This window comes from Hevea brasiliensis, chromosome 8 (genome assembly GCF_030052815.1).
Source record: "Hevea brasiliensis isolate MT/VB/25A 57/8 chromosome 8, ASM3005281v1, whole genome shotgun sequence".
In the NCBI taxonomy this organism is placed as follows: Eukaryota; Viridiplantae; Streptophyta; class Magnoliopsida; order Malpighiales; family Euphorbiaceae; genus Hevea; species Hevea brasiliensis.
Genome location: NC_079500.1, coordinates 55,700,742 through 55,723,315, shown reverse-complemented (window position 1 = coordinate 55,723,315; position 22,574 = coordinate 55,700,742). Strand labels below are relative to the sequence as shown.

Here is a 22,574-nt window from a genome sequence, read left to right as displayed (position 1 = left end):
AACTTCCACTATTGGAGTTCGTGTGCAGTGATAGTTATTAAATAAGCATGATGATATCAAGATATAAGTTTTGTATGAGAAAAATGAAGAATACCTAGACAAAGGGTAATTTAACAGAGTTGGAATTGGTAAAAGAGACTGAAAGACCAGCAAGGATTCCAATATGAGAAATTAGAGAACTAATGAATAATAGACTTTCATGAGTAGAGATAATAAAGGAAAAATAAAATAATGATGGGAAAGTGAATAAAATTATGAGATAACGATAAGCTCAATTGTTTAAATCCAATGAATTTCGAGAACGAAATTCCTTTTTAGAGGGGAAGAGTAGTAACATCCTCATTTTCGTAGTCCGTATGTCCTACTGTTTTAACGGCTAATGTCTATCCTGAAAAGTCAGAATGTCTGGAATTAAACTTAATTGATATTGAGGAAGCATAAAATAATGAAATATGTGATAAGAAAAATTAAGAAAAAATAAAAGAGATAAAATGTGACTAAGTTAAACGAGACAAACCTGTAACGATGGGTGACCGCACCGGGAAGTTATAGCGAGGACCGTTGACTAGCCCTGGACCGCGGGGAACTCAGGAAAGTATTTTCGGGACCAAATTAAAGGTCTACAGAGGTGTAAATGACATTGAAAATGTCAAAGAAAAATTAATAAGTTAGTATAAAAAAAATGAAAATTAAAGAAATCGGTGGTACAAGGAGTAAATCGGTGTTACCGAAAAAGTCCAAATTTGACCCGAAGAGGGACATTTTGGTCAATTGACACCTAGAGTGGACTTTTGACCTAATATCCATTAAAAATAAGTGGTATTATACTTTAAAAATATCATGAAAAATAAAAATATGGTACATTATATAAATAGTGGAAGATTGGTGGCATAATTACAAATTAAGGAACTTTGAATTATTTAAACCATTAATCAAACTTAGTGCTCCACTAAGCATGATTTATGGGACCTATATAAAGCCTTTTAGATAGAATTACATCTCATATTCATCCTCTCTTCATCCAACCAAAGTGAATCCACCATTGTTCCTCCATGGCTGAAGCTTCATCAACCTTCATGCACTCCATTTCTAGCCACTTTTCCACATAAATTCCTTCATTAATCTTTGCCTACTCAACTTGGGGAAGTTATAGGCAGCAAGAAGGAAAGGATTTGATGAAGTTTGATCAAGCATAAAAAAGGTTAGTGCTTAATCTTTCCATTTTCCTTTACTAATCCTTGTGTTGAGCTTTGGGTAAGTTGAATTGCTAAGAAAAATTGAGGAAATGATTGAGTATTGGTGAACCTTAGTTTTGGCAGCCATGAAAATGCATGGTTAGTGACTTATTCTTATATTTAATGGATGGGAATTAAGGTTGATTAACTCAAATGGAAGTTGTGGTAAGTTAATATCCAAGTATGTGTATGTTAGTGCTAGTTTTTCTTCCCTTGCTTAATTAAAGTTTGTATTGAGGTTATGGTGAGTAATTTGGTTGAAAAATTTAAGGAATTGAATGAGTATTTGGTGTGTGTAATTCTTGTCAGCCATGAAAAGGGAAGGTAAGTGAATTATTCTTATATGTAATTGATGGTATTTGATGGGAATTAGTGTGGATTAAAGTAATTTGTGATGCTAGTAAGTTAATCTCACGTGTAACTTGTGATTGAGCTTTTGAAATGGGGATTTGTATTGTTGCTTCATTTTGGGCAGCCATGAGAACATGGGAGGTTAATTATCTCATGAATTTAATTGATGTTTTGGGATGTTGATAAGTAAGCAAATGAGGGTTATACTTGGATTGATGAAAATACTTGTGCTAGAAATTGATTGAATGTGAATTGTTGAATTAGAACATTTGAATTAAGGATTTAAAAGTGGGACTTTGATGCTTTAGTAAACTGCCATGTTGGACAGCCTTAAATATCATGAATTTGTGCATAAGTTTATGAAATTTATTAATGAATATGATGGTGTTGAATGGTGGGCAGTTTGTGTAATTGCCATGGAAGTGTATGTGTAATATAAGTGTTGATGTACATTGAATTTGGGTTGAAGTAAATGTCAAACATTAATGGGGTATTGTGTGCATTGAGCACTTGAGTGTTCTGCCCAAAATTCTTGCTGGAATTGTATACAATATATATAAAAGTACCATGATTAAATGTTGAAGTATTGGGAGGAGAAGGAGTGTAAAAATTGGAAGTGTGATGTTCAAATGCAGGTTGTGTATGTTGGCAGCACCTAAATTAGGTCATAAGTGCAAAACTGTGAACCCAATTGGTATGAGGCCAATGGGGGGGTGAAACTAGACACTAAATAAGCCAACTTTTATGTAGAAATGTTGCCAAAATTCTGCCTAAAAACTGACCTTAAAAATGATCAAATTTGGAATGGCAACCTTGCAAACCCAGATTTTTGACCATATGAACAGTAGCCATTAGGATGACCATAACTCACTCAAAACAGTCCAATTGACCTGAAAATTTTACCATGGATAGCTTAGACATAGAGCTACAATTCTTATGAAGACACCAAAGCCCAGAAATGGCCAGAACCAAGTCAAATAGCTTGCACAAGTTCGGGTACCAAAACTGCCAGAACTAAAAGTGACCTAAAATTGACCAAATTTTGCACTACAGGTGCAATCTGTCCACCTTTAGTAAATTGACCATATCTTGGTCTACACAACTCAGAATGACCTGAAATTTTGCCAAGAGTTCAATAAGACATAGAGCTACAACTCTTATGAAGACACCAAAGCCTAGAAATGGCCAAAACCAAGTCAAATAGCTTGCACAAATTCGGGTACCAAAACTGCCAGAACTAAAAGTGACCTAAAATTGACCAAATTTTGCACTAAAGGTGCAATTTGTCTAGCTTTAGTAAATTGACCATATCTTGGTCTATACAACTCAGAAGGACCTGAAATTTGCCCATAGTTCAATAAGACATAGAGCTACAACTCTTATGAAGACACTAAAGCCCAGAAATGGCCAGAACTAAGTCAAATAGCTTACACAAGTTCTGGTACCAAAACTGTGTAGCCGACTACAGTGTAGCCGAGCAAAGTGTGCTACATTCGATGCCGAAGCACCCTAACTTATCTTACTTTATTTTTTTAAAAATTTTTTTCTTGTTATATTTTAATATCAATTATTTTTAAACGGAGAAACCAACAAAGTTTCCCCTATTTTATTATCAGTTGGCGTACTTCACTATTCACCTGTTTGAAATTTTCAATAATATTTTACAATAAAAATCTCATTAATTATTCTCACAACCATCTCATAATTCACATCTCATTCATATATCTCAATTTCGTATTCATTTCCATGCATTTCCATTCATGCACAATTTATATATATATAAATTCTCAAATTTCATTAATTTACATGATTTACAGACTGATTACATAATATCATAATTTACATGATCTACAAATTAATTACAGTTCTATAATCTATATTTCAACATACAATTCATAGTTTACATTACAAATAATAATCAATTATAATGTATATAATACATAATATGATCTATATGGGCCCTATCTATATGCATTGCAGAGGACGCTACAACCTGGAACACTCTGCAGATCAGAATTCCAAAATCTCTGTTTAGTATTCATTGGGCTTTAACTTTAGTACCTGCGTGAGGAAACAAATCCATCGCGCTAAGCATTGCTGCTTAGTGGTGCAATAATATAACAAAAAATAATGTATACAAATAAAAATAATTGGAGCATATTTTCTATGCTCGAGAATTTTATTGGGTTCATATGAAATTTTCCATATAGTATATTTTTCGTCATTTATGTTGCTCTCTAGAATCTCTTTTGTCATAAGTTTACTATAATCATTTATATAATGTACAAATAAATCCAAATATTTAGTTTATGTTTATTTTATTATGGAGGATGCATTTCTAATAATTTCTTACGTTATGCTTATTTTGCTAGTCTTTCATTTACTCTCTTAATATTTTCTATGTGTTGTGGATCATTTTGTAATAATTAAATTCTTAATACTAGTTTAATACCTTTCGGATTTTTCTCACAGATTTATTTATTTTATTTAATTTCTAATATTTTTAATTGCTAATATTCTTAACTTATTTCAATAAATTTTTTTCTTTGCCCAGGTAACCTATGATAAGCTGACTAAACTGGATAACAAGTCATTGGCATTGGACACCGCGGTGCCTCGGGCCGTCATACCATGGGATGCAGAACGTCAACCACGTATGCAGTCAGTATGGTAAAAAGCCATGATAACACATAATCGGGTATAAAAGCCATGAGTGCGGGCATAAAGCCATTAATACGGGCATAAAGCCATGAATACAAGCAAAAAGCCTTTCGCAGTACTGCTAAAACAATACCCTATTGGCATGCCAATCTATCCAATCTGACACACATGTCTAGGTAATACAAGGGCAGATAATATCATTAAATATTAATATGTTGGGTTTTATGACTTCATTATTTCATGACAAATTCCATAATTTATACATTCATCATAATATTCATACATTCCTTACATCATTCGTATTGATCACAATTCGTAACAATGGTGTTCATGTACCATTGTACTCAAGACAATCTTCCTTTCTCTCGTAAAGAAAACTAATGTTCCATTCATATTTTCATGTGATTCATTTATTCATTATAATATTTATATGAATTCATAACTCATACAAGGTGTTATTATCTTATTTTTAATAGAAACATAAGTCCTAATGTAAACCTCAACCCATTTATACTCAACAATCCATCTAGGTTAATTTCATTTCATATTCAAGTGGTATTACTTATGTTTTATTAGACCTACTAGTAATGGGAATATAAATCTTAACTATATACTCACATAACTTAAATATTCATTAAGTCATTTAGGTGAACTACTATTTCTATTCCAAGTAATCCATGAACATTTCATGGATTCCAAATTTCATACCTTAATTTCCTCTGCCAATTTAGTTCTTACACTTTGTGTCTTTGTATTACTATTCACATTACTATTCACTCAAATTGTTGACTTTTTAATTCATAATAAATTTATTGAACCTAAGTTCACCAAGATACCACATTTTGCATTTTATTTTTGTTGGTATTGATTTCCAATACCATTTCCAACCTTATTTTTTGTTATTCAAAATTTTCAGATTTCATACCCTAGGCTTACTATTCCATTGGTCATTGTTACAGTGGAAATTTGGCAAAATTTTCTTTATCAAAGTTGTTTCTTTATGTGTCTTCTTTAATTTCCTTTTTTAATCACTCCAATTGGAGTTTTGTAGCTCAAGTTATAGTCATTTTACCGTAACTGGCCAGATTGACCTGTACCTAGAATTTTTGGGCAATTTGGTTCTGCTAGATTTAGTGACCTAAGTTTGGTTGGCAATTTGACTAGTTTAGGGTTGAATTTGGATTAGTGTTCTGCATGAAAGTTGTAGAGCTATGACTCAGCTTTCTGCTGGTAAAATTTTAGATCAATTGAACTTTTCTACACTGAGTTATGACCATTTGAACAAATACTATTCATTTGATCATTTTCCAGGGATAGTATGTTGGTCACCCAGATTAGGGTAATTTTTAGGTCAACTTGATTTGGTTTTCTGGGTAGGGTTTCTTCACTAAAGTTGTGTCATTATGTGTCTAGTTTCATATCCAATTTGCCTTGCACCAATTGAACTTATACAACTCTATTTATAGCTGCCCAAACCTGCTAGACTCACAACTAGTCCTGTAGGTCACCAAGGGCAGCATGCCTAAGCTCAACTCCATTATCTTTACTCACTTCAATTCCTCCTCACACACATTCAAATGGTCACTAATTGAACATTACAATGTAATATACCATTACATAAGCAAAACTCTAATCTTTTCACAAACCCTAATTCCCAAGTGTTCATTTCATGCTTTTCATGTCATCTAATACATCCAACACACATAGTTCAACATCTAACTCAAGTTATCTCATCATAAACCACTTCTAAATAATTTAAGTCATGCAAATCAACAAATCTCATCCTTCTCCCATGGCTGCAAATTTTCATACACACTTCAATATAATTGTTTTGTTCAATTTTACAACAAATTCTCATTTAACTTGTCTTCCTAACAAAGACTAAAAGTTATGGAAGTGAGTATAGGCATTAACCTCAATTGCTAACTCTTCCAAGTCTCCAAAACTTCTTTCTTCCTTCTTCTTTTTGCTAGCTAGAGGATGTTCAAGATGCAAGATCACTTTTTTATGAAGCAAGGTAGTGGTTTCAAGGTGAGATGGTGGGTGGTTCAAGCTTGCCTTAAGCTTTCATGGAGGAATGGGTTAGGGAGAGGGAAACGGCTGGAATTTGGTTTAGGGAAGAAACAGATTGCTTTTGTTAATTTTTATCTCATTTTACCTCTTTTTAATTGATTTTTAATAGCTTGTTCAAATGTGATTGGTGGGAGCACTTTTAATGACCTCATGGTGATGTCATAATTGACATTTTCTTTTATTTTCTTTTCTTTTCTTCTCTACTCATTTTCAATTTAATTTTTAGCAACATTTATTCACATTTTATGCCATAATAATTATTTACTTAACTGGACAAGTCGGCCAAAAATCATCTCTGAAGACAAAATGACCAAAATGCCCTCCATTTGGCTTAACAGACTAAAGTTGTCTGTACCGATTGAAAATTTTTTCTAAACCTTTTCTTGGCATTCTAATGCCATAGAACCCTCAATGACTCTTATTTGGAGTCCTAAAAATTATCTTATGAATTTTCTCCAGGGTCTAGGGCTCCTAGTTGCGAGGACTATAACTTCCCACTGGGTTACCCATCGCTAGGCACCGGCTCATTTAACTTGGTTGTATTTTTTTTTTCCTAAATTTTTCTTATTAATATTTGAGTTAATTATGGTTCCTCACTTTAGTTTAAATATTTTTCCAGACGTTATAGCTGTCTGGACCAACACCGATCACCAGAACAGTAGAATGTACAGAATGGATACAGTGAGGGTGTTACAAGATCTGCAGAAGTGTCAGAAGAATTGAAGGTTGTCACCTCCTCAACAATGCATATATATAGGGCTCATTTTAAGCATGTTTTATAATCTGTACATTATAATTACTGCTATTATTGTAATGTGAATTAGTAACTATAATTTTATTTGTATATCCTGTACTTGATAAATTTATGTACTTAATTGGCAAATTATATAAGTTAATGAAATATAAGAATTCTAATATTTGAATTGATTATCTAATCATAATGATTCTGAATGAGATTGAGTTTGAGAAATTTTGAGACTGAATCTGAGTTTGAGAAACTGATGAGAATGCTTTGAGATAATCTGGGTTATGAATTTGAGCATATATTGAAATTATTTTTGGCAGGTTCAAAAGAACTGTTTGTCCAAATTACAACCGGCACTCTGCTGGATTATTGTTAAAATTTTTAAAATTTCCAAATTAGTTAGATTTTGATAAAAGTAAAAATAGCCTAAACCTTAAATAAAGTTTTTGAATAAATAAATAAATCAAGAGTTGTAATGAAATCAGATAAGATCAGGTGCTCCGGCACTCTATGTGACACACCTTGCTCGGCTACACTGTAGACGGGTGAGGGGTGTTACATTCCTTCTTATTCAAAAGGTACCGGATTGCACAATGATCTGTGAATACAATGACTTTTGACCCAATGAGGTAAGATTTGAACTTGTCCATTGCAAACGCCATTGCTAGGAATTCCTTCTCTGTGGTGGCATAATTGATTTGTGCATCATCTAATGTCTTGCTAGCATAATAAATAGCATGGAGCTTTTTATCCTTTCTTTGCCTGAGCACTGCTCCAACTGCAAAGTCACTCGCATTGCACATCACCTCGAATGGTAGCTCCCAATTTGGTGGCTGCATTATTAGTGCTGATATTAGGGCTTCATTGATCCTGTTAAAGGAAACAAGGCAATTTTCATCAAAATCAAAGGGAACATCTTGACTTAACAAGTTAGTAAGTGACTTAGCTATTTTGGAAAAGTCCTTGATAAATCTTCTGTAGAATCCTGCATGTCCCAAAAAAGCTTCGCACTCCTTTGACTGATGTTGGTGGTGGCATGTTTTCAATGATCTCAATGTTTGCCTTATCTACTTCAATTCCTCTTTCTGATATCAAATGTCCCAGAACTATGCCTTCCCTTACCATGAAGTGGCATTTTTCCCAATTTAGGACCAGGTTTGATTCTTCACATCTTTGCAACACCTTAGATAAATTAGCTAGGCAATCATCAAAAGTAGTTCCATAGATGGAAAAATCATCCATAAAAACTTCCATGATATCTTCAATATAATAAAAAAAGATAGCCATCATGCATCTTTGAAAGGTAGCAGGGGCATTACAAAGACCAAAAGGCATTCTCCTAAATGCAAATGTTCCATAAGGGCAAGTGAATGTTGTCTTTTCTTGGTCTTCTGGGTAAATAAGAATTTGAAAGAATCCTGAATACCCATCTAGGTAACAGAAATAAGAGTATTTCGCTAATCTTTCTAACATTTGGTCAATGAAGGGGAGAGGGAAATGGTCTTTTCTGGTAGCATTGTTTAATTTCTTATAGTCTATGCACATCGCCAACTAGTGACTACTCTAATAGGGATTAGTTCATTGCTTGCATTTTGGATAACAGTTGTCCCACCTTTCTTAGCAACTACATGTACTGGGCTAACCCATTTACTATCAGAGATTGGGTATATGATACCTGCATCTAATAGTTTTAAAATTTCTTTCTTCACTACTTTTTTCATGTTTGGATTAAGTCTTCTTTGGTGTTTGATTGTGGGTTTACTGTTTTCTTCCATGGGTATCCTATGCTTGCAAATAGAAGGGTTAATTCCCTTCACGTCTTCTATCTTATACCCTATGGCTTTGCTATGGATCCTAAGTTCTCTTAGCAATTTTTCCTCTTCTAATATAGATAGGCTAGCATTGATTATAACAGGATATTTAGAATCTGAGTCCAGAAATGCATACCTTAGCGAGGAGGGGAGAGGTTTAAGCTCTACCTAATTGGCGTTTTCCTGGAGCTTACCTTCGGTTGGTTCCTCCTTCAACTCCTCCATCTCGGAAGCTTTAGCTAATGGTAGGGGTGGATGAGCTGCTAACCATTGTGCACAGTCTACTATTTCTGTATTTTCATCATCCACTGTGTGGCTATGCACAATACATGCTTCAAGAGGATCTTTAGGATGTGTCTCATGAAATTCCTTTTCAACATGTTCGTTAATTGTGTCAACTTTGAAGCATTCATTTGGTTCAATTTTATGTTTCATCGTGTTAAGAAAGTTGAACTCCACTTCTTCTTCTCCTACTTTGAGAGTTAGTCGCCCATTTTTTACGTTTAGGATAGCTCCGGCAGTTGCCAAGAATGGTCTTCCCAAGATGATAGGAATTTTAACATCTTCTTCCATCTCAAGGACAACAAAGTCCACTGGAATGAAGAATTTGCTCACTTTAATCGAAATGTTCTCCAGTATTCCTATAGGATATTTAGCAGATCGATCAGCCAATTGCAATGAGATTATTATTGGTTTCAGTTCCCCGATCTCCAACTTTTTGCATATTGATAGAGGCATTAAACTGACACTTGCTCCAAGATCGCAGAGGGCCTTATCTATTTTCTTGTTACCAATGAGGCAAGGTATGGAGAAGCTTCCTGGATCTTTCAATTTTGGAGGCAGTTTGTTTTGCAGTATGACAGTGCATTCCTCTGTTAGAGCTACTGTTCCATAGTCTTCTAGCTTTCTCTTCTTTGACAGAATTTCCTTAAGAAATTTTAGGTATAGGATGGCATCTGAGAAAGTGCTTCAGTGAAGGGGATGTTGATGTAAAGCTTCTGTAAAGCTTCTAAAAACTTCCCAAACTGCTTGTCCAATTTGGCATTCTGAAATCTCTGAGGAAAAGGTAGGGAAGGCTGGTAGGGTTCTGGTAATTTCTTTGTCTTCCTTGCTTCCTCTTCCTGATCTTTTTTAGCTTCTTCCTCCTTTTTCTCCGCTTGGTCTTTAGATTTTTCTATGGTTCCCTCTGTTGGTTCTACCTCTGGTTGTACTAGAGTTCTCCCACTCCTCAGTGTAATTGCCTTACAATGCTCCCTTAGGTTCATTTCTGGTTAGCTAGACAGTTTGCTAGCAGCCTTACTTGAAGAGCTTGCTTGCTGAGCGATCTGATTCTCTAGCATCTTGTTGTGAGTAGCAAGTTGGTCCATTCTGGAAGTCAACTGTTTAATCAATTCAATTTGTTATTGTTGAGCTGCTAGGAACCCTTCCATCATGGTTTCCATAGTCATTTTCGATTCAGGTTATTGAGGTTGGAGAGGTAGTGATGACTGTGCAAAGTTTTCTCCTCTGTTTTGAAATCTAGGGGGTGCTGGTGGTTTGTATCCTTGTTGCTTGTTTATTGGCTGGTTCTGTTAATTGGACCATGAGAAATTTGGGTGGTTCCTCCATCCAGGGTTGTAAGTATTTGAATATGGATTGTTGGGCTGCCTCTGGTTGATGTTTCCTCCATTATTCACATAGTTCATCTGTTTTGAGCAGGTTCATTAAAATTATTGCATTCTGAACTCATGTATCCTCCTCTATAGCTATCTTCAGGTTGACTTTTTATACCGACTGCATTGGCTTGCATCTTTTCGAGTTTCCTTGTGAGCTGATCAAATTGAGCATTTATCATACTTAGGGCGTCTACTTCTAGTACCCCTACAGTTTTCCTTGCATTTCCTCTTTCATTTGACCACTCATAGTTATGGTATGCAACCCTTTCTAGAAGTTCAAGTGCTTGTGGCACTGTTTTCTCCATTAGATCACCTTCTGCAGCTGAATCAACTGTGCTCCTTGTAGAGGGTAGTAATACACTATAGAAATATTGCACTAATAGCCAATCTTCTATACCATGGTGTGGACATTCCCTCTTCAGGTCTTTGTATCTTTCCCATGCATCATAGAGTGATTCTCCTTCCTTTTATCTGAAGGTGTTGAGCTCAAGCCTCAGTTTTACAGTCTTTGTAGGTGGAAAATATCTTGCTAGAAAAGCTTGAGAGAGGTTCTCCCAAGTAGTGAATGTTCCAGCTAGTTGAGAAAGTAACCACTTCCTTGCTCTGTCTTGAAGGGAGAATGGGAATGCTCTGAGTCTTATTGCTTGATCAGACACTCCATTCATCTTGAATGTATCACATAGGGCAAGAAAGCATTGGAGGTGATAGTATGGGTCTTCTGTAGGCGAACCTGCAAACTAGGTTTGTTGAATCATTTGAAGCCATGTTGGTTTTAGTTCAAAGTTGTTAGCTTCCACTGTGGGTCTAGTGACACTGGGCTAAAATCCATAGAAAGATGGAGCTCCGTAATCTCTCAAGAGTCTTAGTCTGTCATTATTATCGCCCATGGTTGGAATTTTAGGATCTCCTTTGCTGTGCTCTTGATGTTTCCTTTCCCTCCTGGTGGCTTTCAGAGTTCTGTCTATTTCCGGATCACAGTCTAAAATTTCTTCTTCTGGCCTTGTTTTGGTCATATACCAAATTGAGCACTTAAGAGAAAAGAAGAAAAATATAACCAGTAAAATAAAATTATATAATAAAAATAATTCCCTAAATCAACTAAATTGCCTATTGCTTGATGTCACTATAGCCAAAGAATCACCGGCAATGGCGCCAAAAACTTATTTGCCTAGTTTTACAACCCCGCAAGTGCATGGATCGCTAATAAGTTATAAAGTGATAAGTAGAGTATCGCTCCCATGAGGACCTTTGTTTAGCAAGTACTAATCTACATAGTAATTTTGACTGTCTAGGCTATCCAATATTTAGGGAATGAAGTTTTTTAACCTTAAACACTAGAATAGTAAACTTAAAATGATGTAATATATTTTTGGAACAATTCTGGAGTTAAGATTTTACACTTGAATCTTATTAGGGATGTTATCTCGTTTATTCACTGAATTGAGGGTCATTTTTTCACTGAATTGAGGGTCGTTTTCCTTGATGGAAATTAGCCCTAAGTTATTCTAAATCCTCTCTCAAGGCATCTAGGATATTTTAATTAACTCAAACCCTACTTTCGTGGTGATCAAATTAATTAAAATCCTTTATGACATTTGACCAATTTTTAGGTTCCACAAAGGTATCAGCCTAAGTCTAGGTCAGAATTCCTAGGTTCAAGATCTAGATTTTCTAATGTTAATCTTGACCTTTTAGTCCTTCAATCAACATCTACAATCATGTCTAAGTGGGTACCATCACATAGCATGCATTAGGATCACAAGAAATTAAATCAAGAAACGAATCTCAAATCCAGTGAATAAAACTTAATGTTCATCCATAATAATAATTACAAGCATTACTCTTTCAAATCCAGAATAAGGAAACAACTCGCTCATTGCGAGTTCAACAAACATCATGATAAAAGGCAAAAATAGTAAAAAGAAAATCATGTAAATGAAATAAAGCAACAGAAATCTATCTAGGGAGATGAAACGAAGGAACCGAAGATAGTTTGCAGCTTTGATCTTTTGGAACTTCAGCTGGAAAACTTCTTTTGGTACAGATGCAGAGCCCAACAGCAGCAGCTTTCAGCAACACTCCCTTTGAACCTCCCTCTTCTGATGTTTTCTTTTCTATTTATATTGGTTGCTCTAGGGTTAGGTAACTTTGAGTCCAAAGGGCCTTAGGAGTCTCGTTTTTATCCAAAAACAGGAGGGGAATTCGAGCTATAAAACTGGCTGCAGCACAGTACACGGCCCGTGTGTCACTACACGGGTCTCGACGTGTAGGGCCGTGTAACTTGCTAGAGGAGAATTGCGAAATTTTGTTTCGGCACAGAAAGTTACACGGGTCTGTGCCAACTACACGGGCCTGGTTACACGAGCCGTGTGTTAGTAGTATGCCCTAGAGCATATCATTTAGTATGTATCTTGTACATATTCTATTAATAAAAAGCATTTTCACTTTTCCGTTTACATAATACATTTGTTTGTAATAGAAAAGTCCATTGATATTTTGTTAGAAATTCTATTCTTAAGTTGTTAAGAATATGAGTGACAGTATTTCTAGCAGAAAGTATCATAAATAGGTTCACAATCGAGGATACTTCACAATAAGGACATGACTTATCCAGAAAGATAGTAATCATATTTGTTCCCAAGTTATTTATATGAGATGTAAATAAGATGGAATGGTGAGTCTCATGCCATATAACAAACATGATAGGCACTTATACATGATAAGTAGGTCGAACCAGTGATATTTATGACAAGCACATGGAGTTTACTCTTGTCAATGTATTGTCATAAATCATATTAGTGCATATAATTTTTAGGCCTAAGATAGCACATTTATCTTGTATATAGGTGGTTTGAATTTGATACTGCTTTCATACTTGTACTGTGTATGGGTATATGGGTATGTATTGGCTCCTACTAGTTATATATAGAGGTAGGTGTTGATCAAGATGGAATCTGTTCCTCTAAGTAAATAGGGATAAAATCCTATGTGTTAGTAGTATGCCCTAGAGCATATCATTTAGTATGTATCTTGTACATATTTTTATTAATAAAAGGCTTTTCCACTTTTTCGTTTACATAATATATTTACGTGTAATAGAAAAGGTCGATTGATATTTTGTTAGAAATATTATTCTTAAGTTGTTAAGAATATGAGTGACATTATTTCTAGCATAAAGTATCATAAATAGGTTCACAATCGAGGATACTTCATAATAAGGACATGACTTATTCAGAAAGATTGTATTCATGTTTGTTCCCAAGTTATTTATATGAGATATAAATAAGATAGAATGGTGAGTCTCATGCCATATGACAAACATGATAGGTACTTATAAATGATAAGTAAGCTGAACCAGTGACACTTATGACAAGCACATGGAGTTTACTCTTGTCAATGTTTTGTCATAAATCATATAAGTGCATATAATTTTTAGACCTGAGATAGCACAGTTATCTTATATATAGGTAGTTTGAGTTTGATACTGCTTTCATACTTGTACTGTGTATGGGTATATGGGCATGTGTTGGCTCCTACTAGTTATATATGGAGGTAGGTATTGATCAACATGGAATCTGTTCCTCTAAGTAAACAGAGATAAAATCCTATGTTCATTTAATTGTTCTTAATGTTTCAAGTTCCTAGCCAGGTTAGATAGATTTATTTAGAAAAGAGTTTCTGATGAGAAAATCTTTTTAATCAAGAAGTGGAATTAAAAGAGAACATAATATTCATTGCAACTGGAGTTTGACATAAACCATTACTCCAGCTTGAGTTGGGATTTTGTAACAGAGAGATTCTAGTGCATGGTAACATATGATTATAGGTTCATTTAAGGTAAACTTTATTCTAGAGCTAATCAAAGGGTGACATGTGGCAAGGGTTTAATGTGTTAACCTAGCTATATAAGTGTTGTTATGAGAAAAATAAAAGACAACTAGCAGCCACTCCTCCTTTGTCACGCCATTTTGAGGCTCTCCATCTATTCTTCTTCATCTCTCATCAATTCAAAGAGATTAGCCATCAATCTCTTGAATTAAGAATACTAGAAATTGTTTCTAGCGTCTTGTTTACATTTCTAATCTCTTAAAAGGCAGAACTTGAATTTCTAATTAATAGAAAAAGCTTTAGAAGCTGTTCAAGGGCTGCTATAGGTGTTCTTGGTGTGGACAAGCTAGAGGGACAACATTTGGTGTCCTGAAGACGAATCTCAAAGGCGCAAATACGCTGCAATGCATCAAGAGGTTAGTGTAATCGTTCTTGATTTAATCTAGGGTTCTTAAATTAATCTGATTAATTTTAAAATCTTAAATTGCAAATACAGATCCAAAAACATATTAAAAGAGTTTTAATATGTTTTTTATCATTGAAATCAAATAGATAAAAATAAATCTTGCATGATACATGTGACCCTAGGTGAAATTTTTGAATTCAATGGTATAAACTTGTGTTTTTCATGCTTTCGTTCCTTCTATTGGTATCAGAACCACTATATTTGCCATTTAGATTGTTGATTATATGATTTAATTGTGTGTTATGATCATGAGATGATTTATCCATTGCTGGAGGTTTGGCGGCATGCTTAAAAAACACCATCAATGGTGCGCATGGTTTGGCTTCCATGGGTAGTTCAAGGTTTGGCTTTTAATTCTATAATTGTTGTAAGATCTAAGGCCTATTCTTTGACTAATTAAGGTGTTTAATTAGTAATTTTAATCACACAATTAAATTATAATTCAAATCAGAATTTTAAAAATTATTTGAATGTGATTCAAATCTGAATTTTAAAAGTTGTTTGAATGTGATTTAAATCTGAATTTTTAAAGTTGTTTGAATCATATTCAAATCTAAATTTTTAAAGTTGATTGAATAATATTCAAATCTAATTTTTTAAAAAATGTTTGAATGTGATTCAAATCTGATTTTTTAAGAAATGTTTGAATGTGATTCAAATCTGAATTTTTAAGGTTGTTTGAATGTGATTCAAATCTGAATTTTTAAATTTGTTTGAATGAGATTAAAATCTGAATTTTTAAATTTATTTGAATCATATTCAAATCTGAATTTTTAAGTTGAATATGAGATATTCAATTTAATTTAAGTATGTATGTTTTATTTAATTGTTAAATAGTGATATGCATGATGGATGATCATGGACTATAAAAGACCAATGTGATTGGATTTATTTCTTTTATATTTCTTTGGGATTGTAAATTAATTAATTTATTTTAATTTATTTTGGGCATGTATTATTAAGTTTATAATAATTTTTGGTTGTAATTTCATTTATTTAAGTTCTTGTAAATTCGCCTTGGTATGCCAAGGATTACTATGTAATATTGGATTGCAAGAAGTTCAAGGAGGTCAAGAGCATTGGTGGGACTAGTGGGAGGAATTCAAGATCGAGTGTTGATTATGTACTCTTTCAGCAACTCTTGTAAAATGAATGAATGAAATGCACCTAGGAATGCCCTGATTCAATTCTTGGTGGCTCAGAATTGAATCTCTTAGAAAGTCCATGATCATACCATATTTACTACTTATCCATGAATGCATGAGATGTATGGGAATGCATGCAATTATATGATATATGCATGCTAAATGGATAATGTGCAAAGTGAGACCTAAATAGTAATTAGGATGACCATAAAATCTTCCAAACAAATGATTAAGTTGGAAATGCTATAATTAAAGTAATTATAACATAGCCCCTCCATTGGGGCAATTATTTTAAGAAATTTTAAATAGTTGCATAAGATGCAATTAATTTAAGAGATTTTCTTAAGAATAATTGTTAAGCATGAGATGTTGTAAATATGTAAATGGTTTGGTGGCCAATATTAGATGTAACTGAGGACATTAAAATTATTTGCATAATTACTGGCTCAATGGGATCAACTTAACTAATGCAAGATAAGTCAATAAGGATGTACCTGAGATTTTGAGCATTAGGGGCTAGGTAAAGGATTTAACCTCACGTGAGATGTGATGGGCAAGGAGTTGCTCACTTATAGTTTATTGTAATTCCAATAACGGATGTACTTGAGGATGATCAATAGAATTATAAGAATTCAATCACCCACTAGAAATCCATCCAACTAGGATTTCTGTTTTCTACTTTGGAAGTGTAGGATTCACTAAGTTAATAGGAGGACCAATTTGATTAAAAGACCATAATCATTTTGGTTAGTTACATGATACATTTACTAATTAATCTAGTTATTTTCTGCAGTTAATTTTCTGATAAATATGAGCACAGAACAACCACCACCATCCAATATCCTTGCAAGCATACTTGATCGTAATAGGTTAACAGGACCTAATCTCTCTGATTGGCTAAGAAATTTGAAACTTGTCCTGAACCTTGAACATATAGGATATGTTCTAGATTCAAATGTTCCTGGTCCCTTACCTCCAGAGGCCACACAAGAGGAACATGAAACTTTGGACAAGTGGAAGGAGCATGATATGAGAGCTAAGTGTTACATGCTTGCTTCCATGAGCAATGAGTTACAGAAGCAGCTTGAGAACATGCAGAGTGCGAGTGAGATCCTCCTTCACCGACAAGACTTGTATGGTGAGCACAGTAGGAATATTAGGTATGAGATATCTAGGCAGCTGTTTCGCATGAAGATGTCCGAGGGACAGAATGTTAGGGATCATGTTCACAAGATGATTCGGCTGATTGAGCAGTTATAACATCTTAACTTCATCATGGATTTCTAACTACAAACGGATTTGATCCTTCAATCCCTTCCTAAGTCTTTTGGGAATTTTGTAACAAATTTTTATATGACTCAACAGGAATGCACCTTAGTTGGTTTACTCAACATGCTGGTTATTGCCCAAAAGAATATGCCGAGCAATAAAGGAAAAGAGGTAGCTTTGATTGCATCTTCTTCTACTGGAAAGTCCAACAAGAAGAAGGGCAATAAGAAAAAGAAATCTCAGATTCCTGGTCCTTATAAGAAAATAGCTAAACAGAAAAGGAAGACCAAAGCTAACAAAGGCCAAGGAAAGGGTTTCCACTGCCAACAGGAAAGTATTTCCATTGCCAACATGTGACACCCCTTACCCGTCTACAGTGTAGCCGAGCAAATTATGCCACTCAGTCTGTCGGAACATCAATTCATGTTTTAATTTCAATTTATCCCTTTTTATTTATTTATTTACAATTTTTGAAAAAAATCTATATTTACCGTAAATTTTATAGAAAATCCGGTAGAGTGCCGGCTATATTTTGGAAAATAGTTCTTCTGCACCTGTTTAAAAACACTCCCTTCTTCTCTCTTCTAGGTATACAGTGCCCACATATTTCTTCTTAAATTCGGAGAGAAAGAAGTCCCAAGTTACGACTTTCCGTCGCACTTCATCGACACAGTATCCCACCATTCGTAGGCATCATCTTGCAACAGGGATATGGCAGCCTCTAGGTTTTGTTCAGGAGTGCAGTGGAGTTGTTTTAAGACTCTGCCTGTTCTGTTCAACCAATTTTCGGCTGCAACAGAATCATCTTCTCTCTTGCCAAAGAAATCCACTGCCCCAAATTTTCTTAATCTTTCTAGGTGTGATTTCTGCTGTGGAGCTGGTGGTGGTGGTGGTGGTGCTGGCATTACCCCAGCCATTTGTCTGAAGAATTCGGCCATTTGCTGGAACATGGCCTATGGAGGCCGAAAGGTGCTCGCTTGAGTCATGAGCAGTTCTCCCATACCCCTAGTCTCAGCTGCTGCAGGTGGAGCATGACTCTCCACTTCCTCCTCAACTGCCCTCTGAGATGTAGGGTCCATATCCTATTCAAAATAAGAAAGACAAACATATCTGCATTAGTGTCACCTCGACTCTTACAAATGCAATGCATGGTATGGACTCAATCTAGGCCCAGAAACGCCTAAACCGTGCTCTGATACCACTAAATGTGACACCCCTTACCCGTGTACAGTATACCCGAGTAAGCAATGTCACACGTTGTACCGGCACACTCTAATATACCTTAATTAATTTTTATCATAGTTTTGAATATAACTTGTGAAATATGGTTCATTTAAGTCATTTATTGAAATTGAAATTTATTTGAGGTTCCGAAAATTTTAAAGAAAATCCGGCAGAGTACCGGCTAAAAATGGAGAAAACAGTTCTTCGGAACATGAGAAAAACACTTCCAATAATTCTCAAACTCCAACATTCAAATCTCAATATGATTCTCAACAAAATTTTCATTTCTCAAACATTCATTTCTCATAATACTCATATACAAACAATAAATAAATGCTCAAATTTTGCATTCATAACCATAACTTTCATTAATTACATGAACATCAAAATACATTACATAAATCCAAATACATATGAGAAAATAAAAATTTAGTTACAAAATGACACCTAGTGTCCTACCAATGCACTACAGAAGTTAAGGTGACACGGACACTGTGCAGAACTGCAGGATGGACTCACCCAGTCTGCGGTCTACTGGCCTCACGATCTATATCTCCAGTACCTACGCGTGGCAAAAGCAACGCGCTAAGCAATAATGCTTAGTGGTGCAATAATAAAATAAAAGAAATAGCAAGAAAATAAATATGTAGTGAATGTATATGTTTTATTTGTTTTGAATTTATATATCATTAACTTTGTCCACTTTTATTCATTTGGTTGCCCCAAGTAACCTACACTAGACGACTGGACTGGATAAACAGGTAAACTGGCACTAGGTATCTAGTACCTCAGGCCGTCACACCATTGGTCACATATGCATCTCCCGGTGTGCAACAGAACAGCTAACTAGCTGTAAATACATCAGGTACAAGGCCAAATTTCAATACAAGGTCAGAATGGCTAAAAGCCATAAAATCAAAGAATGGCATATTGCCATATGCAGTACTGCTAACTGAACCCTATTGGCAAGCCAAATTATCCAAACCAATCTTGTTAGGTATACTAGGGCATTTGATACTTTAAAATTCTTAAATCTTTAAATTTCAAGTTTAGGTGTCACTATTCACCTCTTTGGTCAACTAAAATGTTGACTTTTAGGTAGAAATTAGGTACATTGGTTTTGGCACTCCCAACATACCACATTTTGCATTTAAAACTTGTTGGAATTGGTCACCATTACCATTTCTAACTTAAAACCAAGGGGGCAGAAATTTCAGTTTTTGAAGCCTAAGTTTACTGTTCCATTAAGCACTGTTACAGTGGGAATTTGAAGAAATGGCAAACATGAAAGTTGTTCCTTATTTTGTCTAGTTGAATTTTATTTTTTGAATCACTCCATTTAGAGTTTTGTAGCTCTATATATGGTCCAAAAACCACAGCTGGCCGGATTGGAAAAACTGCAGAATTACCAAATCTACAGTACCATGAATAGTAAATGTGACTGCCATTTGGGTTAGGTTATGGTCATAATTTGGGGTAGGTTTCTTCATGAAAGTTGTTTCTCTATGTCTTAAATTGTTGCTGTAAAAATTTCAGGTCAATTGACCATATCTACAGTGAGTTATGGCCAAATGAACAGACTGTTCATTTGGTCATTCTACAGAATCAGTTTGCAGGGTATCCGGATTGGGGCCAACTTTTGGTCCTCTTGCTTTGGTCTTTTGGGCATGGTTTCTTCAGCAAAAATGTGCCATTATAAGTCTAGTTTCATGTCCAATTGGCCAAACACCAATTGGACCTACACAGCCAAATTTATGGCTGTCTAAGTGGGCTGGAATCTCAGCCTCAGTTCTGCTGTCTTTAGGCAGCCTTCCATTTCAGTTTTGCCATGCATTAACTCACTTCAAATTATGATTAACTTGCCTTAAATGGTCACTAATTGACCATTAGAATGTCCATTAATCAATTCAAATACCAAGTCCAATTTTCATTCATAAAACCCTAGTTCCCATTATAGGTTTTCACAACACACCTTAATTACTAACTCATTCACTAATCACATGCATACATGGTTTAAACTTGATCTATAATCCACTTTAAGTCCATCAAAACACTCATTCCTATTCCTTCAATAGGGCTGCCGAAATCCATGTACACATACACATGAGTTTTTGTCCATTTAAATTACAATTTCTTACTAAATTCAAGTCCTTAATCATGAAAGTAAGGAGTTTTAGGTGTATAGATGCACTAACCTCTTGTAGGTAGATTTTTCCCAAGTTAAATCTTCACTTTCTTTCCTTTTCTAGGCTGCCAAACACTCTCCCAAGATGAGTGGACAAATTTTAATGAAAGGGGTTTAGGGTTTAGTGGTGTAACAAAGGGAGAAAGGGAGCTTTTGGTTGAACATCAATGGAGGAAGAAGAAGGAGAGGTTTCGACTAGTAAGAGAGAGAAGGATGGCTGCTGTATTTTTGGTCTTTTTTTTGGTCTTCATTTATCTCTTTTATTAGTTAATGAATTAGTTGTTTGATTGCAATTGGTGGTGGCTTTTAATGACATCACCTTATGTCATAATTAAGCCTTTTTTTTCATTTTCTTTTCTTTCCTTCACTACTCATTTTCAATTTAATTTCTAGTAATGTTTATTCATATTTTATGTCATATTAATTATTTACTCAACTGGACAAGTCGGCCAAAAATCACCTCTGAAGGCGAAATGACCAAAATGCCCTCCGTTTGGCTTAACGGGTCAAAATTGTCTGTACAGATTGAAAATTTTTTCTAGGTATTTTCTTAGCATTCTAATGCCATGGGAACCTCAATAACCCTTCTCTGGAGTCCCAAAAATTATTTTATAATTTTTCCCCCGGGTCTAGGGCTCCTAGTTGCGAGAACCGCAACTTCCCTCTGGGTTACCCCTCGCTATGGCACCGGCTCGTTTAATTTGGTTGTATTTTATTTCTAAAATTTTTACTAAATTTTTCTTATCAATATTTGAGTTGATACTCATTCAAACTCTTCCCCAACTGGCAAGTCAGAGAGGAAGGAACTCGCCCCATCTAGTGGAGGAGATATATCATTAGACAAGCTAATGAGAATTCACAACATATTTTGTCATGTCAACTGTGGTTTCAAATAATATTCAAAACAATTTCTATTTACAAAGTGTTTACAAATCATCAACATATTTAATCATCATAAATTCATGCTCAAGGTTGGCAACACATCAAACTTAAAATTTACAATCCTCAAAATCATGCAATAAATCCTTAAATGCATAAGAAAATTTATATTTAATTTATACAATTTCATTCAACAAATTAAAATCCTCAACACAACAAAATTTTAAATCATAAAATAAACTTGTTCAAATCAATTTAGAAGTAAAAAGTAACAAAATAGTTAGTTGTGCACAAACCTTATACGAGTCGCCTCTTGGCCTTGACTCGATGTCTCAAGTTCTTTCTCGGTATTTTTTTCACTGAAACACACAGTTTCACAGTGTTTTAGTATCACCATTTATCATAACTCCAAAAATAAATTCAAATCTTCTTATACCTAGCTTTAATATGTTAAACTTGACGTTCTTTAAAATTTGTATTTCGAGGTTACTATTCACGATACTATTTAAGTCAATTTGTTGACTTTCTAATGCTTAATAGGTATGAGAATTCTAACTTCACCACATACCACATTTTGGTTACTGAATTTGTTGGTTTTAGTTGTTTACTCAAAATCTAAGTCTTTTAGGCAAATTTGTAAATTTTTAATTTTGGTGCCTTATGTTGCACTGTTCTATTGGTCATTTTTCTATTAGAATTTGGCAAAAATTTCTTCATAGAAAATGTTCTCTATTGTGTTAACTTTATTCTCCTTTTTGAATCACTCCATTTGGAGTTTTGCAGCTCAAGTGATAGCTATTTGAATCATAGCTGTCGGATTGGACTTAACCCAAATTTCTGGGCACCAAACTGGTTCTGGCAGTTTTAGGTCACCAAATTTGGGTGGCCAAATGACTTGGTTAAGTGCATAATTTGGGTTTGTGTTCTTCATGAAAGTTTTAGGTACATATCTCAGCTATCCACTGGTGAAATTTTTGGTCATTTAGACCTTCCTAGCCCAAGTTATGGCTTCATTTGGTCATTTTTGTATAGGTCAGACTGCATAAG

At 34.7% G+C, this 22,574-nt stretch overlaps 1 non-coding gene across 1 annotated transcript; it reads left to right on the top strand.

Annotated features, from left to right (window-relative positions):
• The first annotated feature begins 10,924 nt into the window (after positions 1–10,924).
• LOC131182634 (small nucleolar RNA R71) lies at positions 10,925–11,031 on the top strand. Its single transcript, XR_009150896.1, has one exon. It is a non-coding gene; the product is annotated as a small nucleolar RNA R71 (small nucleolar RNA).
• Positions 11,032–22,574: the final 11,543 nt, after the last annotated feature.